Source organism: Phyllopteryx taeniolatus, unplaced genomic scaffold, assembly GCF_024500385.1.
Source record: "Phyllopteryx taeniolatus isolate TA_2022b unplaced genomic scaffold, UOR_Ptae_1.2 contig_79, whole genome shotgun sequence".
Taxonomy (NCBI): domain Eukaryota; kingdom Metazoa; phylum Chordata; class Actinopteri; order Syngnathiformes; family Syngnathidae; genus Phyllopteryx; species Phyllopteryx taeniolatus.
Genome location: NW_026903767.1, coordinates 3,222 through 24,092, shown reverse-complemented (window position 1 = coordinate 24,092; position 20,871 = coordinate 3,222). Strand labels below are relative to the sequence as shown.

The 20,871-nt window shown below is 45.4% G+C and overlaps 1 pseudogene; it reads right to left on the bottom strand.

The window, feature by feature from the left end:
• Positions 1-1,212: 1,212 nt before the first annotated feature.
• LOC133473993 (U2 spliceosomal RNA) lies at positions 1,213-1,427 on the bottom strand (annotated as a pseudogene).
• Between the last annotated feature and the right edge of the window lie 19,444 nt (positions 1,428-20,871).

The following is a 20,871-nucleotide window of genomic DNA, read 5'->3' as shown; positions in this document are numbered from 1 at the left end:
GATCCCTCATGCAGTCCCACCTTAAATTCGTCCGTCACACCTACAGCACACCTCACCGCTGTTCTGCTGCCCTCGTACATGTCCTGTATTATTCTAACATACTTCTCTGCCACTCCAGACTTCCGCATTCAGTACAACAGTTATTCTCTGGGTACTCTGTCATAGGCTTTCTCGAGATCTACAAAGGCACAACGTAGCTCCTTCTGGCCTTCTCTGTACTTTTCCATCAACATCCTCAAGGCAAATAAAACAATAAATAACACCCTCAATTTCAAGTTTCAGCCTCATCACTCGATCTGATACTCTTTCACCTCCAAGACATTCTGAGCCAACTCTTCTTTTAAAACAACCCCGACTCCATTTCTCTTCCCATCTACACCCTTGGTAAAATAATTTAAACCCTGCCCCTAAACTTCTAGCCTTACTGCCTTTCCACCTGGTCTCCTGCACACACAATATATCAACCTTTCTCCTAATCATCATGTCAACAGCTCCCGAGATTTTCCTGTCATAGTCCCAACATTCAAAGTCCCCACATTCAGTTCTTGGCTCTGTGCTTTCCTCCTCTTTCTGCCAAAGAACCCGCTTTCCACCTCTTCTTCTTCTTCGACTTTGACCCACAGTAGCTGAATTTCCAACGGCGCCCTGCAGGTTGACGGCACCGGTGGCGGACGTTTTTAAACCGGGCCACGACCGATCCGGTATGGAATTCTTTGGATGAACGCTCATATTTTTTTGGCAAAGTTTTAAGCCAGATGCCCTTCCTGACGCAACCCTCTGCATTTATCCGGGCTTGTGACCGGCCTACAGTTTGCACTGGCTTGTGCTCCCCATAGGGCTGGATTAAGTTGAGAATAATACATTATTTGCGTTTAAAAATAGCCTCTGAAAACATGTACAGTATATTATATTTTTAAATGCAGTTTCGAATGGGTTTGCTGTACCGCTAGTCATATTGCCTGCCATGACGTCCACCAGCCAGACTGGGCTGCTCTGTGTATTTGTTTACAGAGAACAAGGAATTAACATTCCATGTCACTTTTCTCCTATGCTCCATGTCCAAACTTAATACGTCTCCGTACAATACTGAAGGTCAGAATAACCGACAGACCCCTGAGTTGAGAGTCAATTGTTTACCTTCTGTTCACTGCATTAAATATAGTTCAAGTCATTGGACTGATGGCTCAATTGATATTTATTTTGACCAAGTTATGGGGGTGCATCGTTCCTGGAGGTACTGCAATACCAGGTCGATGCGTGGAGTGGACGGAGCAAGCCCCTATTCCATCTCCCAGTTCCAAAAATCAATTTAATATTTGGTCCCCGGATTGGGGACCTATCGGATACTGGGTGGCTTATTTTTCTACAAAAGGCCACCAGTTGTTTTCTTTTCTTTTTCAAAAACAAAAGTAGTGCACAGAAGGGATACTCCTATAAAAAAATTAAATAAAAGCGTATTTGAACAGTATTTTCAGTGATCACTTTGTTTATTTAAGATGGTTTATTACTGTTCTATTGCTTCTGGAAAAAAAGTTATGATAATAAGTATGTTCTATTTCTAATTCTTTCTGGGTTTTAAACATGAAATAATAAAAAAATGAAAAACCACCAAAATACTTAAAGGTCATGAACATTAATTGACATTAGCAATTTGATCTTCTTCTTCTTCTTTTCCTTTCGGCTTGTCCCGTTAGGGGTCGCCACAGCGCGTCATCCTTTTCCATGAGAGCCTATCTCCTGCATCCTCCTCTCGAACACCAACTGCCATCATGTCTTCCCTCACGACATCCATCAACCTTCTCTTTGGTCTTCCTCTAGCTCTCTTGCCTGGCAGCTCCATCCTCATCATCCTTCTACCAATATACTCACTCTCTCTCCTCTGGACGTGTCCAAACCATTGAAGTCTGCTCTCTCTAACTTTGTCTCCAAAACATCGAACCTTGGCTGTCCCTCTGATGAGCTCATTTCTAATTTTATCCAACCTGGTCACTCCGAGAGCGAACCTCAACATCTTCATTTCCGCCACCTCCAGCTCTGCTTCCTGTTTTCTCTTCAGTGCCACTGTCTCTAATCCATACATCATGGCTGGCCTCACCACTGTTTTATAAACTTTGCCCTTCATCCTAGCAGAGACTCTTCTGTCACATAACACACCTGACACCTTCCTCCACCCGTTCGAACCTGCTTGGACCCGTTTCTTCACTTCCTGACCACACTCACCATTGCTCTGGACGGTTGACCCCAAGTATTTAAAGTCCTCTACCCTTGCCATCTCTTCTCCCTGTAGCCTCATTCTTCCCCCACCACCCCTCTCATTCATGCACATATATTCTGTTTTACTTCGGCTAATCTTCATTCCTCTTCTTTCTAGTGCTTGCCTCCATCTTTCTAACTGTTCCTCCAGCTGCTCCCTGCTTTCACTGCAGATCACAATGTCATCTGCAAACATCATGGTCCACGGGGATTCCAGTCTAACCTCATCTGTCAGCCTATCCATCACCACTGCAAAAAGGAAGGGGCTCAGGGCTGAACCCTGATGCAGTTCCACGTCCACCTTAAATTCTTCTGTCACACCGACAGCACACCTCACCGCTGTTCTGCTGCCCTCGTACATGTCCTGTATTATTCTAACATACTTCTCTGCCACTCCAGACTTCCGCATGCAGTACCACAGTTCCTCTCTGGGTACTCTGTCATAGGCTTTCTCTAGATCTACAAAGACACAATGTAGCTCCTTCTGACCTTCTCTGTACTTTTCCATCAACAAGCTGGTCAAAAACTCCACAGCCACCTCTCCTAGATGCTTCCATACCTCCACAGGAATGTCATCAGGACCAACTGCCTTTCCATTTTTCATTCTCTTTAATGCCTTTCTAACTTCCCCCTTACTAATCATTGCCACTTCCTGGTCCACCACACTTGCCTCTTCTACTCTCCCTTCTCTATCATTTTCCTCATTCATCAACTCCTCGAAGTATTCTTTCCATCTACCTAGCACACTGCTGGCACCAGTCAACATATTTCCATCTCTATCCTTAATCACCCTAACCTGCTGCACATCCTTCCCATCTCTATCCCTCAGTCTGGCCAGCCTGTATAGATCCTTTTCTCCTTCTTTAGTGTCCAACCTGCCATACATGTCATCATATGCCTCTTGTTTTGCCTTTGCCACCTCTACCTTTGCCCTGTGTCGCATCTCAATGTATTCCTTTCGCCTCTCCTCGGTCCTCTCAGTGTCCCACTTCTTCTTAGCTAACCGTTTTCCTTGTATGATTTCCTGTACTGTGAGGTTCCACCACCAAGTCTCCTTCTCTCCTTTCCTGCCAGAAGATACACCAAGTACTCTCCTGCCTGCTTCTCTGATCACCTTGGCTGCAGTGGTCGAGTCTTCTGGAAGCTCTTCCCGTCCACCGAGAGCCTGTATCACCTCTTCCCGAAAAGCTGCACAACACTCGTCCTGTCTCAGCTTCCACCACATGGTTCTCTTCTCTGCCTTTGTCTTCCTAATTTTCCTCCCCACCACCAGAGTCATCTTACACACCACCATCCTATGCTGTCTAGCCACACTCTCCCCTACCACTACCTTACAGTTGGTAACCTCCTTCAGATTACATCGTCTGCACAAGATGTAATCCACCTGTGTGCTTCTACCTCCGCTCTTGTAGGTCACCCTATGTTTGTGCCTCTTCTGGAAAAAAGTGTTCACTACAGCCATTTGCATCCTTGTTGCAAAGTCTACCACCATCTGTCCCTCCAAGTTCCTTTCCTGGATGCCGTACTTACCCATCACTTCTTCATCACCCCTATTACCTTCACCAACATGTCCATTACAATCTGCACCAATTACGACTCTCTCTCTGTCTGGGATGCTCAGAACTACATCATCTAGCTCCTTCCAGAATTTCTCTTTCACCTCTCGGTCACATCCTACCTGTGGGGCATAGCCACTAATCACATTACACATAACACCCTCAATTTCAAATTTCAGCCTCATCACTCGATCTGATACTCTTTTCACCTCCAAGACATTCTTAGCCAACTCTTCTTTTAAAATAACCCCGACTCCATTTCTCTTCCCATCTACACCATGGTAAAATAATTTAAACCCTGCCCCTAAACTTCTAGCCTTACTGCCTTTCCACCTGGTCTCCTGGACACACAATATATCAACCTTTCTCCTAATCATCATGTCAACCAACTCCCGAGATTTTCCTGTCATAGTCCCAACATTCAAAGTCCCCACATTCAGTTCTAGGCTCTGTGTTTTCCTCTTCTCTTTCTGCCGAAGAACCCGCTTTCCACCTCTTCTTCTTCTTCTTTGACTTCGACCCACAGTAGCTGAATTTCCAACAGCGCCCTGCAGGTTGACGGCGCCGGTGGCGGACGTTGTTAACCCGGGCCACGACCGATCCGGTATGGAATTCTTTGGATGAACGCTCATATTTGTTTGGCAAGGTTTTAAGCCGGATGCCCTTCCTGACGCAACCCTCTGCATTTATCCGGGCTTGGGACCGGCCTACAGTTTGCACTGACTTGTGCCCCCTATAGGGCTGCATTAACTATAACTTGACCTATGACTAGTCAAAATGAACTTGGCTGGTAGATATTTCAAACAGGAATCACAGACAGCTATAATTCAGTTGCAGATATCCGGAATTCAACTGGTGAGATCTGCAACTGAATTGTATTTCATGAGAAACCCGAGACACATGAATAGCAAAAGAGACAAAATGATGCTGCAGATACCTAAACTGAATTGCACTTATCTCTATCTGTCCTATCAACTCGAGCCACGATCACGTTACAGATATTCCTTCATTCATCCATCCATTTTCTGTACCGCTTATCCTCACTATATCCTCAAAATGTATTTACAACTAATAACACAGACGTTGTTGATATTTATAATGTTGAGTCCGTATTAGTTAAATTTAGCTTTTAAATGTCATATCTGCTCGCCATAGATAGACTTCTCCACTATCTCCTTCCAAATACAGTTTCTTGTTTTCTTAAGTGGTTGTGATACGTTCTAATTCTCTCTCTCATACAGTGCACACGCTTTTTTTGCTCGCTCTGCTTGCTTCGCTTCTGTTTACAGTTTTTCTTACTGATAAGCTTGTTTTTCTTCGTAAACAAAAATTAAAAGTAGCGATTCCTGGATATTTTTAAACCTGTGGGACTGTACCTTTTTTGTAGATACAGTCAGTTATTGCCATATTCCAATATTTTCTGATACCCTCTCACCATTACGTGAGCGTGGCCTGCTAATTAGCACAAGCCTGCTATTAGCAAAAAGACCAGCAATCAAGATGCCTCCCTTTTCCACTGAGGACTATCGCGGACTGCTGCAGAGGATGTCAATTCTGAAAACAGAAATCCACCGTCTTGAAGTGTATGTGGATGTAAATGGACAGTCGGAGAAAGAAACCACTGTAACGATGTCTCAAAATGTTGAGCAGAAATGTGATAACAGACTGCCACTTAGCTCAACAAAGAGGACGGATGTGGACTGTGGATATGGTAATGGCCCATCCAGCAGTTCTCCCTGGAATTTACTGGGAGCAAATCCCAAACATATGGGACATATAAAAGGGAGGACACAACACCAGCAGATTACCGAGGAATCCTGCGTTGTGAGCTGCTTCAACCCCAAGTGAGCGGCCGTGGACGGTCGCTACAGCGAAGGGCAAGAAAAAAGTACGCAAGTCAATCCAAAACATTGACATCAGACTTACCAATAGATTTGAGCCACTTTTACAAGACCCTGGCCAAGAATGCTCATCCCCCACCACCACTGAAAGGTATGAAACTAAATCATACAAGAAAAAATGGCACTCCAAACGTTAATAGTTGGTGATGGAGCTGTCAAGGATGGGAAACGTTTTTGTAGTGAGAAGAAGACCAAAGTATGGTGTTTTACCAATGACATGGTGTCTGATATCTCTAAAAAAAAATCCTGGAGATCGATAATCAGCACCCAACTGTGAAATCTGTCATTATACACACAGGGGCCCTGGATGTTCTCAAGCAGCAATCAGACGTACTGAGGCAAGATTTCATTGATCTTGGAGCGTATATTGGTTGAAATGAAAATGTAATTAATTTGCAAAAGATACAAAGGAAGGTAAACGTCTGCGTTCACTTCCGGGTTAGTCCGATTCACGTTTTTGCCATTAAAATCAAACTAATTTTGTCTCATAGAGGACACCACGTCACTTTTTATACAGGAAGTCCTCGAGTTACTACTCACTCGACCTACGACGTTTCGACTTTACGACGCCCGTGCCTCGACCACCATTTTGTCCCCAGCACCATCGTGTTTCTGCTTAGCGAGTGCATAGTGCTTGTCTGTGTTTGTGCGCCGGGAGTATCTTTGCCTTTTTCGCCCTCCTTTTTTCACACTCTCAGCAGTAATGGTAAGTACAGAATATTATTTTTTTATTTTAATGTATTTTAGTTTCTTCATACGAAGTGTTAACCTTTCCTGCTATGGTCACCTGACCGTTGTCGGGAGACGTAGGGGTTAACTCCCTTCTCTCGTAGCACAGCTGAGCTGGGTGGCGGCAACAATAAATGCACGAAGCACCGATTTGCTGCTTTAATGGCTTTATTAGCTCCTCTACACATTCAACGTCAACGGGTCCTCCGCTAATCGCTACTCTTCCCCGGTTGCCGTCACTCCACTCGCCACTGTACACACTCGCACCGGCGCGCACTCCTTCCTCCTTCACAGTCCCACCGGACGATGCCTGCACAGTCCTGTCTCACTCACACATCGACGTACACGCCCACACACACTGAGCTTGCTGTCACAATCACGTGGGACAATACCCATTGAATACCAGAAGTATTTCGACGTAAATTCCGACTTTAACGGTGAAATCCGACTTACGCGGAAATTCGGGTTACGTCGCCATCGTAGGAACGGAACTCGTTCATAAAGCGAGGACTTCCTGTATGTATAACATTTAGGGAAAGTGATTTCCCCAAAATTATTAGGAACTAATATTACACAGTCTGGCAAACACTGGTGTGTTACTCACGAACGTAGATTGGCTGGTAAGTGGGGTGGCCTGTCTCAGTCGTCTCGGGAAGCACGGAGACAGGTTTGGTTGAAGAAGAAAAAAATAAAACAAAAGAGGCGGAAGGCGAAAAATAGTTGTTCGTCACGCCTCCTTGGGGGAATATGACCATCTCCCCCCCTGCATTGGGACAAGCATCCGCTAGCAAGTTCAGAGAGCTGAAGTTTTCTGGGAGCATATCTGGTAGCTCAGCAGCAACTGTTCGGGAGGCTTAGCAGCAGCGATCCACGGAGGCTAGGGAGCCTCCATCCCCAAGGCTCGCGGTGACCGAGCCGTGTGCCTGAACAAAGAAAGGGCAGGGGCGAGGGATGGCCGGTGGAAGAAGAGCGAAGAGCGAACAACCAAGATGGAAGAGACCAAGAGAGTCAGCGGGTAAGTACCCCGGGGGCTGTCGGATAAGACTGAGGACCAGAAAAGACTACACCCATCATCTTGAATGTAGTCTACAATTTCGACTCATAGAATGGGATTAAAAACCTATATTAATATAAAATACACCCAACTTTGTACTCTTTACTCACAGGTCAAGCATATAGAGTGACTGTTTAAACTTTAGTCTTGGAAAATCAATTGCTTATGGTTCAAATCACATTTCATGCTTCTTGGAGTCAAATCAAGACAAGCAGTTCTCAAAATTTCCCAGCTGCGCTTGTAAAGGTGACACACTGACAAAGACATCAAGGCATACATTTGGAGTATTTCTGCAGTGTTCGTGAAATATCAAAACAGACATTTATCCGGCGGCACGGTGGACGACTGGTTAGAGCGTCAGCCTCACAGTTCTGAGGAGCGGGGTTCAATCCCCGGTCCCGCCTGTGTGGAGTTTGCATGTTCTCCCTGTGCCTGCGTGGGTTTTCTCCGGGCACTCCGGTTTCCTCCCACATCCCAAAAACATGCATTAATTGGGGACTCTAAATTGCCCGTAGGTGTGAATGTGAGTTTGAATGTTGTTTGTGTGTATGTGCCCTGCGATTGGCTGGCAACCAGTTTAGGGTGTACCCCGCCTCCTGCCCGATGACAGCTGGGATAGGCTCCAGCATGCCCGCGACCCTAGTGAGGATAAGCGGCTCAGAAAATGGATGGATGGATGGACATTTATCCTTGGTTAACAAACAAGGGGATGGGGGTTTACGGGTTACACTACTCTCAAACACCAGTGGGTGGCGCCTTGCGTGCACGTTTGGTCTCCCGGAGAGAGGAGCCACCTTTTGGCTGCTGCCAGTTCAAACGAAAAGGACTCTTTGATGACTGTAAACAAAGACTTCGAGGGGACCTGCTAATTACTTTAGGGTCCAGTAGGCAGGGCCGTTTGGAAGAATGCAGTTTATCAAGGTGTGGGGGAGTCACTATGACGCCTCAGGTTGCTACAATCTCCTAACAAAAGTGCAATGTTTGGATGCTGAGGTTTTCATAAGTGGACCGCTCCCAGTTGAATGTCCCACACCCCTCACTGCCCCATTGGAGCAAAGCCCAACCCAAAACTCACTCTCTACTAGCCTAAATTCTCTGTTAGGTGTGATAGACAGGATGAAGACTATTGTCAATATTGGAATCCAACGCACACCACGCCAAGATCTTCCTCCCATCGCCCCTCGCCTGCAAACACCATCCACTAAGATGCGGAGGGCCCCTCCTCCACCAATGAAGAATCTTATCTGCAAATCTGACTGATATCTGCAGGGTATTTTCCAGAATAAATCAGACCCCTCTGGAGATCAGGCATTTTTCATCCCTGTAATTACAAGGGACATAAAGTGGGTCAACGAAATATGGCACAAAAAAAGTAGAACGACAAACTTAGTGAGGATAGAATGTGAATCTATCAAACCATTGTCTCCAGTTATCTCTGCGAGACTTGCTCTTTTCAGTATCAGGTCACTGGGTAATAAATCAATGTTGATTAATGACATCATTGCAATCTATGATCTGGACTTTTTGTTACTAAATGAAACATGGTTAACACAAAGTAGCTGTAATACCATTTTAAATGAGGAACCACCAGCAAATTTTAATTTTATGAAGAGTGTCGAAGAGGGGAAAAAGGCGGTGGTATTGCTGTTATTTTTAAGTCATTACTTCAGTGTAAAGAAATTATACTGGGTGTAATTATTGCAATATTGTGGGAAAGCTCACAGTATTGCAGTTGCGAGTCTTCCCTGTGGCCGCTGCGGACCGGGGCGTCGGCTTCTCTAACCCACTGTAGCTGATTCCAGCCTTACGGAGCATGTCGGGGCCATGGGTCTGCGCTTGGCAGGGACGGACGCCGGCGTGAAGGGCGTCTCTCGCCCGATCGCTTGCGAAGTGACACTCAGACAAGCATAGCGCCGGGAGGGACTCGGGGCCCCAAGGTGGAATCGATGTGTCTTTGATCAATTTGTCCTGCAATTCGCATTAGGTTCTCTCGCTCTCGCTCTGTCTCTCAGCTCTTTTTTTATTTTTTTCATTTTGATTTATTTTATTATTATTTTTAAATCTGGCAATTCACGTTCACCCCTTATAACCCAGTTACATTCGGCAAAGTGACGTTTTGTCCGCATTACTTCCGCATCCCAACGCAGCATTTCAGTCACGTGGGCCAGTCAGTCAATCAGTGTATTTATTGTAGATACTCTAATAAGGAAGTCGAGCGCTGTAGCAGCCTGGCTACGTGACGTGGCTATGTATAGCCGGCCCAAAATTCAAATTTAAGCACAACGGCTCATTGTTCTATACTGAGACAAGACCACGACGATATCGAGGCACTTGTAATAGCGCAATATTGTGATATTTTGAATATTGTAACATCCATACATACAAGTAATTTTTTTTTTTCAGGCACCACCTCTGAGTGTTAGCGAACTGGGAACTACAAAAGTTCTATATATTGAATTTGTATTTCTATCTCTTCATAATGATTGAATGGATAAAGAACATCAGACCATGAACTTAGTGACTCTTCGCTCAAGTAGACAGAGCGTTTAGATTTTGAATGTTTTTATTGTGGCGGCACGGTGGTCGACTGGTTAGAGCGTCAGCCTCACATTTCTGAGGACCCGGGTTCAATCCCCGGCCCCGCCTGTGTGGAGTTTGCATGTTCTCCCCGTGCCCGCGTGGGTTTTCTCCGGGCACTCCGGTTTCCTCCCACATCCCAAAAACATGCATTAATTAGAGACTCTAAATTGCCCGTAGGCATGACTGTGAGTGCGAATGGTTGTTTGTTTCTATGTGCCCTGCAATTGGCTGGCAGCCAGTTCAGGGTGTACCCCGCCTCCTGCCCGATGACAGCTGGGATAGGCTCCAGCACGCCCGCGACCCTAGTGAGGAGAAGCGGCTCAGAAAATGGATGGATGGATGGATGGATTTGAGCTCTTTTGAATAGCTCTGTTTTTTAAAGGTGTCCCAAAGGTGATTGTTTTAGTAATTTATAGGTCTCCAAGATACAATAGAAAATTTATGGAGGATTTTTCATCACTGCTGTCAGTTATTTGTACTGACTACAATAATTTTGTCACAACGGAAAACTTTAAGGTTCATGTTGACAATAACATGGAAACATTTTTTATTAAGAGACAATCTTGAGGCGACCTAGAACACCGTGGAGGAGCACAATGATGGTAAAGACCCCTAAATCAAAGTGTAGGAAAGCAGAACGTAAGTGGAGAAAAACTAAACTCCAAATTGACGATGACCTCCACAGACAAAGTCTTTGTAATTTTAACCAAGCGTTAGAATGTTTTTAAATCCAGGTTCAACTCCTGTGTGGAGTTTGCATGTTCTCCCCGTGCCTGGGTGGGTTTTCTCCGGGCACTCCGGTTTCCTCCCACATCCCAAAAACATGCGTGGTAGGTCGATTGGAGATGCTAAATTGCCCATAGGTGTGAATGTGAGTGTGAATGGTTGTTTTTTTTCTATGTGCCCTGCGATTGGCTGATTACCGGTTCAGGGTGTACCCCGCCTCCTGCCCGAAGATAGCTCCAGCAGCTCGCGACCCTTGTGAGGATAAGCGGTAAAGAAAATGGATGGATGGATGTTTTTTAATGTTTATAAAATACGGGTTTATCGCAACAGTCGTAGGTTGCTGCTCGACACAGGCAAAACTACTTTTACGGAGTTAAAAGTCTACCCTCATTGAGGAGCTACGGAACAGCTGTCTTGTCTGGCTGCCTACAATAACTCCGACTCCCACTCCTGCATCGCACCCACAGTGGACACACCAAGAACAGAGGAGGAAGCAGAAGCGAGGCGTGTCTGTGTAAAATATGTTCTAAAAAGACTTTGGTTTGGCTTGTACTGCTAGACTGTATTTTCAGCTGATGGATACCATTGTTATTGTTGTCGTACCGGAAACGGATGCACTATGCGCTCAGAATTACAGCATAAAATTGAAGGTAATTTTACAGGGAATACATCTGCACTTAATTGACCCCTTTCACTGTGGTGTTTTTATGTGTGTTGCATTGTATTTCAACAACTTTAACAGTTAAGTCAAACATATACTTAAGGATCCAAACCAAAAGTTGCGCTTTTTAGCTAGCTGGATGAGATCCTTCCTGTTTTCTACAATTTCCTGACGTTTACTGAGGTTAAAAAAAAAAAAAAAAAGACCGAATTTACTTTCCGTGCACATTATATAATTGTGCACCATTGTTGTTTTAGCATTTCCAAAGTATACATAATGAATGTGGACACTCGAGACGTAAAAGGTTACAACCAATAAGAGTCGCTGTCGAGTCACTTAACGTAAATGGCCTTGAAAAAATAATTTTCTTCCAGTAAATTCGTCGTTGTCTTGAACGGAACAGAGGATAGGACCCAAAAATGCATGACTCCAAAACAAATGGACAGTTTAAAAAAAGAGAGGTTTAATATAGGGGCATAGGTCGGTACACAGGCAGGCAATCCAAAAAAGGCAATAGTATCCAAAAACATAAGGCAAAAAGGCGAGGTTGATAATCGGAACAGGGTCAGGTCTTACTGTGAGTCTATGACGTGGAAACAAGGAATGCTGGAACGCGACGACAAGGTACAACGAACTGGCGACGAGAGAGAATGAGATACGAGGTTAAATACAAGGGGTAATTCGGGTGAACGAGGCACAAGTGGTGAAGATGCTCTCAGGAGCAGGTGTGTGTAAAACAGGGGGAAGACAAAAACCGGAACACACACCCATGACAGTACCCCCACCTTAACGGCCGGCCCCAGATGGCCCCGGGGCCCCTGGATGCGCAACGTGGAAGTCCCGAATGAGCGAGTCATCCATGATAAACGCAGACGGCACCCATGAACTTTCCTCAGGGCCGTAGCCCTCCCAGATATTGAAACCCCCTCCCCCTCCGAGACGACAACAGCCGCTTCACAGAGAAGACAGGGCCCCCATCCACAAACCGAGGGGGAGGAGGGGGCCTGGAAGGCGGGACCAGAGGGGACTCCCGGGCTTGCTTGAGTAGGGTGACGTGAAAAGCAGGGTGCACCCGCATCGACCTTGGGAGCCTCAGCTTCACGGTGACAGGGTTGATGATCTTTGTGATGGGGAAGGGCCCAACGAACCTGGGAGCGATCTTCTTGGACTCCACCCGGAGTGGAATATGTTTGGTCGAGAACCAAACTCGCTGACCCACTTAGTAGTTCGGGGCCGGTGTCCTCCAACGGTCAGCAGCGGCTTTGTAGGAACGTCCCTGGCACAGCAGCATCTGGCGGGCTCGCTCCCAGGTCCTCCTGCAGCATCTCACCAAGGTCAATGCCGCTGGAACTGTGGACTCTAGGGCTATGGCAGGAAACAGAGATGGTTGGTAACCATGCACAACGTGAAAAGGCGATAGACCAGTGGATGCAGAGGGGAGGGAATTGTGGGAGAATTCAACCCAAACCAGTTTCTGAGACCAGGATCATGGCTCCTGTGAAGAGAGACATCGGAGCCCAGTCTCCAGGTCCAGCCTCTCGGTTTGGCCGTTGGTTTCAGGGTGAAACCCAGATGACAGACTGACGGTAGCACCTATGAGATTGCAAAACTCCTTCCAAAATTGCGAAATGAATTGGGGACCCCTATCAGACACCACATTCTTGGGGAAACCATGGAACCTGAATACCTGATTAATCATTAACTCTGCAGTATCTTTAGTTGAGGGGAGTTTCGGGAGTGCAATGAACTGCGCCATTTTAGAGAACCGGTCAACAACTGTGAGAATTGTGGTATTTCCTTTCGAGGCCGGAAATCCTGTCACAAAGCCTATGGAAATGTCTGACCAAGGACGTTGTGGTATTGGCAGGGGTCGCAACTCCCTAGAAGGATGTTGACGAGAGGGCTTGTTAGCAGCACATACCTGGCAAGCATTGACGTAATCGATAACATCCCTCCTAACATTAGGCCACCAAAAGCGCTGTTTCGACCACTGATTGCGTTTTGGCAATGCCTGGGTGACATACAGTACGGTTCGTGTGAGCCCAGTGGATGACTCTTCCCCTTAAGGTCGGAACCACATAAAGCCTGTTTTCAGGGAAATCTTCAGGGCTAAGTGTTTTTCAGAGCCTCTTTAACTGCAGTTTCAACATCCCAAACAAAAGCGGAAATGAAACATGACTTGGGCAAAATAGTCTTAGGGTCAGACTAAGAATTCTCCTCGCAGAAAATACGTGACAAAGCATCTGGCTTACCATTTTTAGAACCAGGTCGGTAGTATAACATGAAATGAAATCTAATGAAGAACAGAGCCCATCTAGCTTGCCTCGCATTTAATCTTTTAGCAGATTTAATATATTCAAGGTTCTTGTGATCTGTCCATACTAAAAACAGAGTCTGTGCCCCCTCTAGCCAGTGCCTCCACTCCATCAAAGCCATCTTGACTGCCAGCAGTTCACAGTCACCAATGTCATAATTTCTCTCAGCTGGGGTCAGTTTTTTGGAGAGAAAAGCACAAGGATGTAACTTACCATCCTTGATAGATTTCTGGGAGAGCACTGCTCCTATTCCTCCTGGAACACGACGACAAGATACAACTAACTGGCGATGAGAGAGAATGAGACACAAGGTTAAATACAAGGGGTAATTTGGGTGAACGAGGCACAGGTGGTGAAGATGCTCTCAGGAGCAGGTATGTGTGAAACAGGGGGAAGACAAAAACCGGAACACACACCCATGACAGTCGTGGCGTATGTATTAATGATAACGTAGTTACATGAACTCTGAATTAACAATCAAGAGTAAATGTTTTCGTACAACTGAAAGTAAAATAAATTCAGTTGACAATGAAAAAAATAAATAATAAAAAAAGAAGAGAATATTTAATTCTCAGACAGAATTCAGCCGAAGTAACCACCGAACTACCGTAGAGTATTGCACACTCAGAGAAAATATTTTTTTATAGCTACATTACTCTAATTCCAAGGTTTAAAGAATCATGTCATTGTACGAAGATGGTGTGACTTATACAATTCGGGTTCAATTGACGAGGAACTGTCAGTTTGGAAAAACAAAGCAAAGAGAAGGAAAATGCTGGACGGTGCCCGTGGTTCGATCCCGAGTAAGGGATGGAGACGAGCCGAATTCTGTGAGAGAATTGTTTCTTGAGGAAGTAACCACTGAGCTAGACCAGCACAAGAAGACTACCGAAAGATTGAAACATAACTTTAGTTGTACGTCATGAACTCGCAAATCCAAATGAATACGCATTGGACGGGGGTGAAAATAGTTGGTTTAAATGCACTGGACGGGGCCAGTTGTTGGATCGTGAAGAAGGAATTGAGAAGAGCCGAAGACTGCGGTCGAATTACTTCTTGAGGAAGTAACCGCTGAGCTGAGTTACATTTTCTTTTTTAAATTAGGAAATATATTGTATTTCAGTGTCGCTCCTGGCGAGCGCACCTGCATCTGCAACGCAGCACAGCACACCGGAAAAACGTTCTCCTCTTGACCAAACAAGTAACACAAGAGGATGCCACGTTCCTGATGAAACAGTAAATTAAACAGCTCCAGCTCGGGTTCTGACCAGAACAAAGAGGTCAGAGCATATTACTCCAATTCTAAAGTCTTTACACTGGCACCCAGTCAGCTTTAATATAGATTTTAAAGTTCTGTTACTGGTCTATAAATCACTAAATGGTTGAAGTCCTGAATACACGAAAGAAATGCTAATCGGATATAAACCCAGTCGGGCTCTGAGATCTCCAGACTCAGGTCAAATAATGGAGCACAGACTCCAAAGTAAACATGGTGAAGCAGAATTTAGCTATTAGGTTGCACACAAATGGAATAAGTTGCCAACAGAAGTGAAGTCAGCCCCAAGTGTGCATGTTTTTAAGTCCACTCTTAAACTCTTCTTTTTTTCCCATGCTTTTTAGAGCTTTTCCACTTTTAAATGATATTTCTTGCACTGTAAGCTGTTTTAATGGTACTTTAATTTTTTTCTCTTTGTTTTAAATGCTTATGAGCTGTTTTTCTTTGTTTTTAAATGCTTTTAATCATGTAAAGCATATTGAGTTGCCTTGTGTATGAAATGTGCTATATAAATAAATTTCCTTTGCTTTAAATGTCGGCTTAATTCTCTAAAATTACAACAGCTATAACAAAACATTTATATTATCAAATTCACGATCACAAAGAAAATCAAAGGCGTCTATATATATTTAAAAAAAAAAAAAAAGTACTGGACAGCACCCATGGTTTGATCCCTTGGAAAGGATTGAGAAGAAATGAATTCTGCAGTAGAATTATTTCAAGAGGAAGTATCCACTGAGCTACACCAGTGCAGACCAGCAATGGGAAAATTTAATTCTCATATAAAACCCTAGTTCCGTGACCCAAAATTGGGTTTGGACGTGAGACATTCTCTGGCACACAAACGCACAGTGGTTACGTAATGTATATAAACTACTGATTGGTCACAAGAGATAAATATACTCAATATTGCAGTCCAATTGTACTACTCTGGGTTAGAAGATAATGACGGGAATAATTATGTTGCAACCTATTTCGGACGTCAAAGCAAGATGCTGGATGTGCGCCTTTCCTATAAATATCAAACAGCTTATAGAGTCTTCTGCTTATGGGCATACTACCCTCAGAGTGCCTGATCTTGGAAGCAAAGTAGGGGTGGGTCTGGTTTGTACTTGGGTGGGAGGCTGGGTGGTCATACCAGGTATTGTAAGCAGTTTGTGCCTTTTGACCAACAGATGGATTTAGGGTTAAAACAATGCCCACTTTTTGGCTCTGAGATCTACAGACTCAGAAGGAGAATCAGAATCATCTTTATTTGCCAAAAATATAAAAAACACAGAAGGAATTAGAATTATTTTTATTTCTTTACAATTGTGCAAATGATGCAGAGTCATTTAGCAATTTAGAGCAGTTTGAAATGACTAATCGAGTGATAATCTGGTACAGTGACGATTGTGCAAATGGTGCAGACACTTCAAGAAATGTAAGGAGTTTAAAGTGACGAGTAGTGCTATAATCTGGAACAGTGTCAATTGTGCAAATGGTGCAGATGCTTCTCAAGCACATGAGTGTCCAGTATTGATCAACAAAAGATATGCCAAAAGTGCAGAGTGATGAGACTACAATAGTGAGTGCACGAATAATGTATAAATTGGCAGAGATGTGACAACAATCTGAAAACAAGATTGGCAGCATGTTACAATGGGATTGTAAATTAACTGTTTAGGAAGTCAATGGCAAGAGGGAAGAAATTATTGGAATGTCTTCTCGGTTTAGTTTGCATTGATCGATAGCGCCTACCCGAGGGAAGGAGCTGGAAGAGGTGGTGACCAGGATGTAGACGGTCCAAGAGGTTTTTGCATGCTCTTGTCTTAGTTCTAGCAGTGTGCAACTCCTCAAGGGTGGGTAGGGGGGATTCTGGCAATTTTTTCAGCAGTTTTGATTGTCCGTGGCAGTCGCAGTTTGTCCTTTTTTATGGCAGCACCAAACCAGGACGGATCAACACAGGACTGACTCGATGACTGCTGTGTAGAACTGCCTCAGTAGCTCCTGTGGCAGACGGTGCTTCCTCAGAAGCCGCAGGAACATCCTCTGCTGGGCCTTTTGGAGGATGGAGTTGCTGTTGGGGTCCTGAGGACATGAACATCCAGGAACATGAAGATCTCAACGGTTGACACAGGGCAGTTGGACAGTGTGAGGGCAGCTGTGGCGAAGGATGCCTCCTAAAGTGAACGATCATCTCTCGAGTCCTGAGTGTGTTCAGCTCCAGGTTGTGTCGGCCGCACCACAGCTCCAGCCGCTCCACTTCCTGTCGGTAGGCAGACTCGTCACCTTCTTTGATGTGGCAGATGACTGTGGTGTCGTCTACCAACTTCAGGAGTTTAACAGCTGGGTGCATTGAGGTGCAGTCTTTCGTGTAGAGAAAGAAAAGTAGCAGAGAGAGGACACATCCCTGTGGCGCCCCAGGCTTGTGTTGCGTGTAGTAGAGGTTGTGTCACCCAGCCTCACCTGTTGTGTCCTGCCCTTCAGAAAGCTGTAAATCCACTGTCAGATGGAAGGCGAGACGCTGAGCTGGAGAAGCTCGGAGGAGAGGAGTTCGGGGATGATGGTGTTGAACGCAGAGCTGAAGTCCACGAACAGGATCCTTGCGTCGGTCCCCGCGGCGTCAAGGTGTTCTATCGGATGAAGTGCAGTCCCATGTTGACTGCGTTGTCCACAGACCTGTTTGCTCAGTAGGCAAACTGCAGGGGGTCCAGCAGAGAACCTGTGCCACTCTTGAGGTGTTCAAGCATGAGGCGTTCAAAGGACTTAATAACCATAGATGTCAGGGCGACAGGCCTGTATTCATTCAGACCCGAGATTGGAGGTTTCTTGGGGATTGGGGTGATGGTGGAGCATTTGAAATAGGATGGTACTTCACACAGTTCCACAGATCTATTGAAGATCACTGTGAAGAGTGGAGCGAGCTGGTCCGCGCAGACTTTGAGGCAGGATGGGGACACACTCAGGTCAAATAGTGGAACACAGGGTCCAAAGAAAACATTGTGAAGCAGCATTTAGCTGTTATGCGGCACACAAATGGAATATGTTGCCAACAAAGCTTAAATCAGCCCCAAGTGTCAATGTTTTTAAGTCCAGGTTAAAAAATATTCTTTTTTTTCTCATGCTAATGATATTTTCATTTTTTAATGATCTTTCTTTCACTGTGCGTTTTTAGTCATTTTTGTCTCTTTGTTTTTAAATGCTTTTTTGCCGTCTTGTTTTTTTTGTACGGTTTTAAAATGTCTTTTGTTCTTTTAAAAAAAAATGCTTTTAATCAAGTAAAGCACATTGAGTTACCTTGTGTATGAAATGCACAATATACAATAACTACACTAAGACATTTCATAGGGCTTTTACATTAACTTACTGACACTCCACTCGCTGTGTGAAAGGACGACGACAGCAGTGGGGGTACGGCATCCCATATTTGGAAGTGGTGACGCAACAGCCTCGAACAGGTGTGTCAAACATAAGGCCCGCTGGCCAGAACCGGCCCGTCAGGGGGTCTAATCCGGCCCGTGGGGATGGAGAACACATTCACTCCCATTTTTCTATGAAAGTAACTTTTATTGCTAATTTTGTCCACTGCACTGTCAACACTTTAATGAAACTGATCCACTTGTGAAGGCCAAACCATCCCAAGTTTCACTGTTATTGACCTTTATGTCTTTCTCACCCAATCAAACAATATAAACATCGAGTCATACATTTTCTCTAGCACTTATCCTCACCAGTGATGGGTATTTTGCTAATATATTGTCTTTCTGCTATCATGGGACTTTATTTTTAAATTTTCTTTTCGAAAAGCGTCCTGGACCGGATCTCAGGACTATTACTGGTTTTACGCTATCGCAGTTTTGACACAAAATCCTTAATTTCCTGACGTTTACTCAGGTAAAAAAAAAAGGTCGAATTTACTTTCTGCGCACATTAAATAATTGTGTACCATTGTTGTTTTAGCGTTTCCAAATTATACGTAATGAATGTGGACACTCCTCCCTGCCCACTCGAGACGTAAAAAGTGACAACCAATAAGAGTCGCTGTCGAGTCACTATGTTTCATGATAATGTCGTTACATGAACTCTGAATTAACAATCAAGAGTAAATGTTTTAGTACAACTGAGAGTAAAATAAATTCAGTTGACAATGAAAAAAAGAAATAAAAGAAAGACTGGACGGCCGGCCGTGGGTCGATCCCATCATGAGATTCATGAGAATATTGAATTCTCAGACAGAATGCAGCCGAAGTACCCCTCCTTGAGCCGTCACCTTATCGTGGTGGTGGGGTTTGTGTGTTCCAATGATCCGAGGAGCTAAGTTGTCTGGGGCTTTATGCCCCTTGCAGGCTCACCCATGGCAAACAGGTCCTAGGTGAGGCACCAGACAAAGCACGGCTCAAAGAACCCTTATGAAGAAGACAAATGGACTCAGGTTTCCCTTGCCCGGAGGCGTGTCACCAGGGCCCCCCTCTGGAGCCAGGCCTGGAGGTGAGGCTCGAAGGCGAGCGCCTGGTGGCCGGGCACCCATGGGGCCCGGCCGGGCACAGCCCGAAAGGGTAACGTGGGTCCCCCTTCCCATGGGCTCACCACCTGTGAGAGGGGCCATAGTGGTTGGGTGCAGTGCAAAGGGACCTTGGCCATCCGATCCCCGGCTTCAGAAGCTGGCTCTCGGGACGCGGAATGTCACCTCTCTGGCAGGGAAGGAGCCCGAGCTGGAGAATACTTCGAAGACCTCCTAAATTCCACCGACACCCCTTCCCATGAGGGGACATGCGTACAGGCGGATCGGTGCAGCGTCTGCAGTGATGCAGATTTTGTATCAATCCGTTGTGATAAAGAAGGAGCTAAGCCGAAAGGCGAAGCGCTCGATTTACCGGTCGATCTACGTTCCTTCCCTCACCTATGGTCACGAGCTGTGGGTCGTGACCGAAAGAACGAGATCCCGGATACAAGCGGCCGAAATTAGTTTCCTCCGCAGGGTGTCCGGGCTCTCCCTTAGAGATAGGGTGAGAAGCTCGGTCATCCGGGAGGATCTCAGAGTAGAGCCGCTGCTCCTTCACATCGAGAGGAGCCAGATGAGGTGGCTGGGGCATCTGATTTGGATCCCTCCCAGACGCCTCCCTGGTGAGGTGTTCCGGGCACATCCCACCGGGAGAAGACCCCGGGGACGACCCAGGACATGCTGGAGAGACTACATCCTTCGGCTGGCCTGGGAACGCCTCAGGATCCCCCGGAAGAGATGGATGAAGTGGCTGAGGAAAGGGAAGTCTGGGCGACCCTGCTAATGCTACTGCCCCCGCGACCCGATTTCGGATAAGTGGTAGAAAATGGATGGATGGATGGATGGAATTCAGCCGAAGTAACCACTGAACTACCCTAGAGTATTGCACATTCAGAGAAAAGATATTTTTGTAGCTACATTACTCAAATTCCAAGGTTTATAGAATCATATGTCATACGACGATGGTGTGACTTATAAAATTAGGGTTCAATTGACGAGGAACTGTCAGTTTGGGAATATAAAGCAAAAATAAGTAAAACACTGGACGGCGCCCATGGTTCGATCTCAAGTAAGGGATGGAGAAGAGGCGAATTCTGTGAGCAAATTGTTTCTTATGGAAGTAACCACTGAGCTAGACCAGCACAAGAAGATTGCCGAAAGATTGAAACATAACTTTAGTTGTACGTCATGAACTCGAAATCCAAATGAATACGCATTGAACGGGGGTGAAAATAGTTGGTTTAAATGCACTGGACAGGGCCGGTTGTTCGATTCCGAAGAAGAAATTGAGAAGAGCCTAAGTCTGCGGTCGAATTACTTCTTGAGGAAGTAACCGC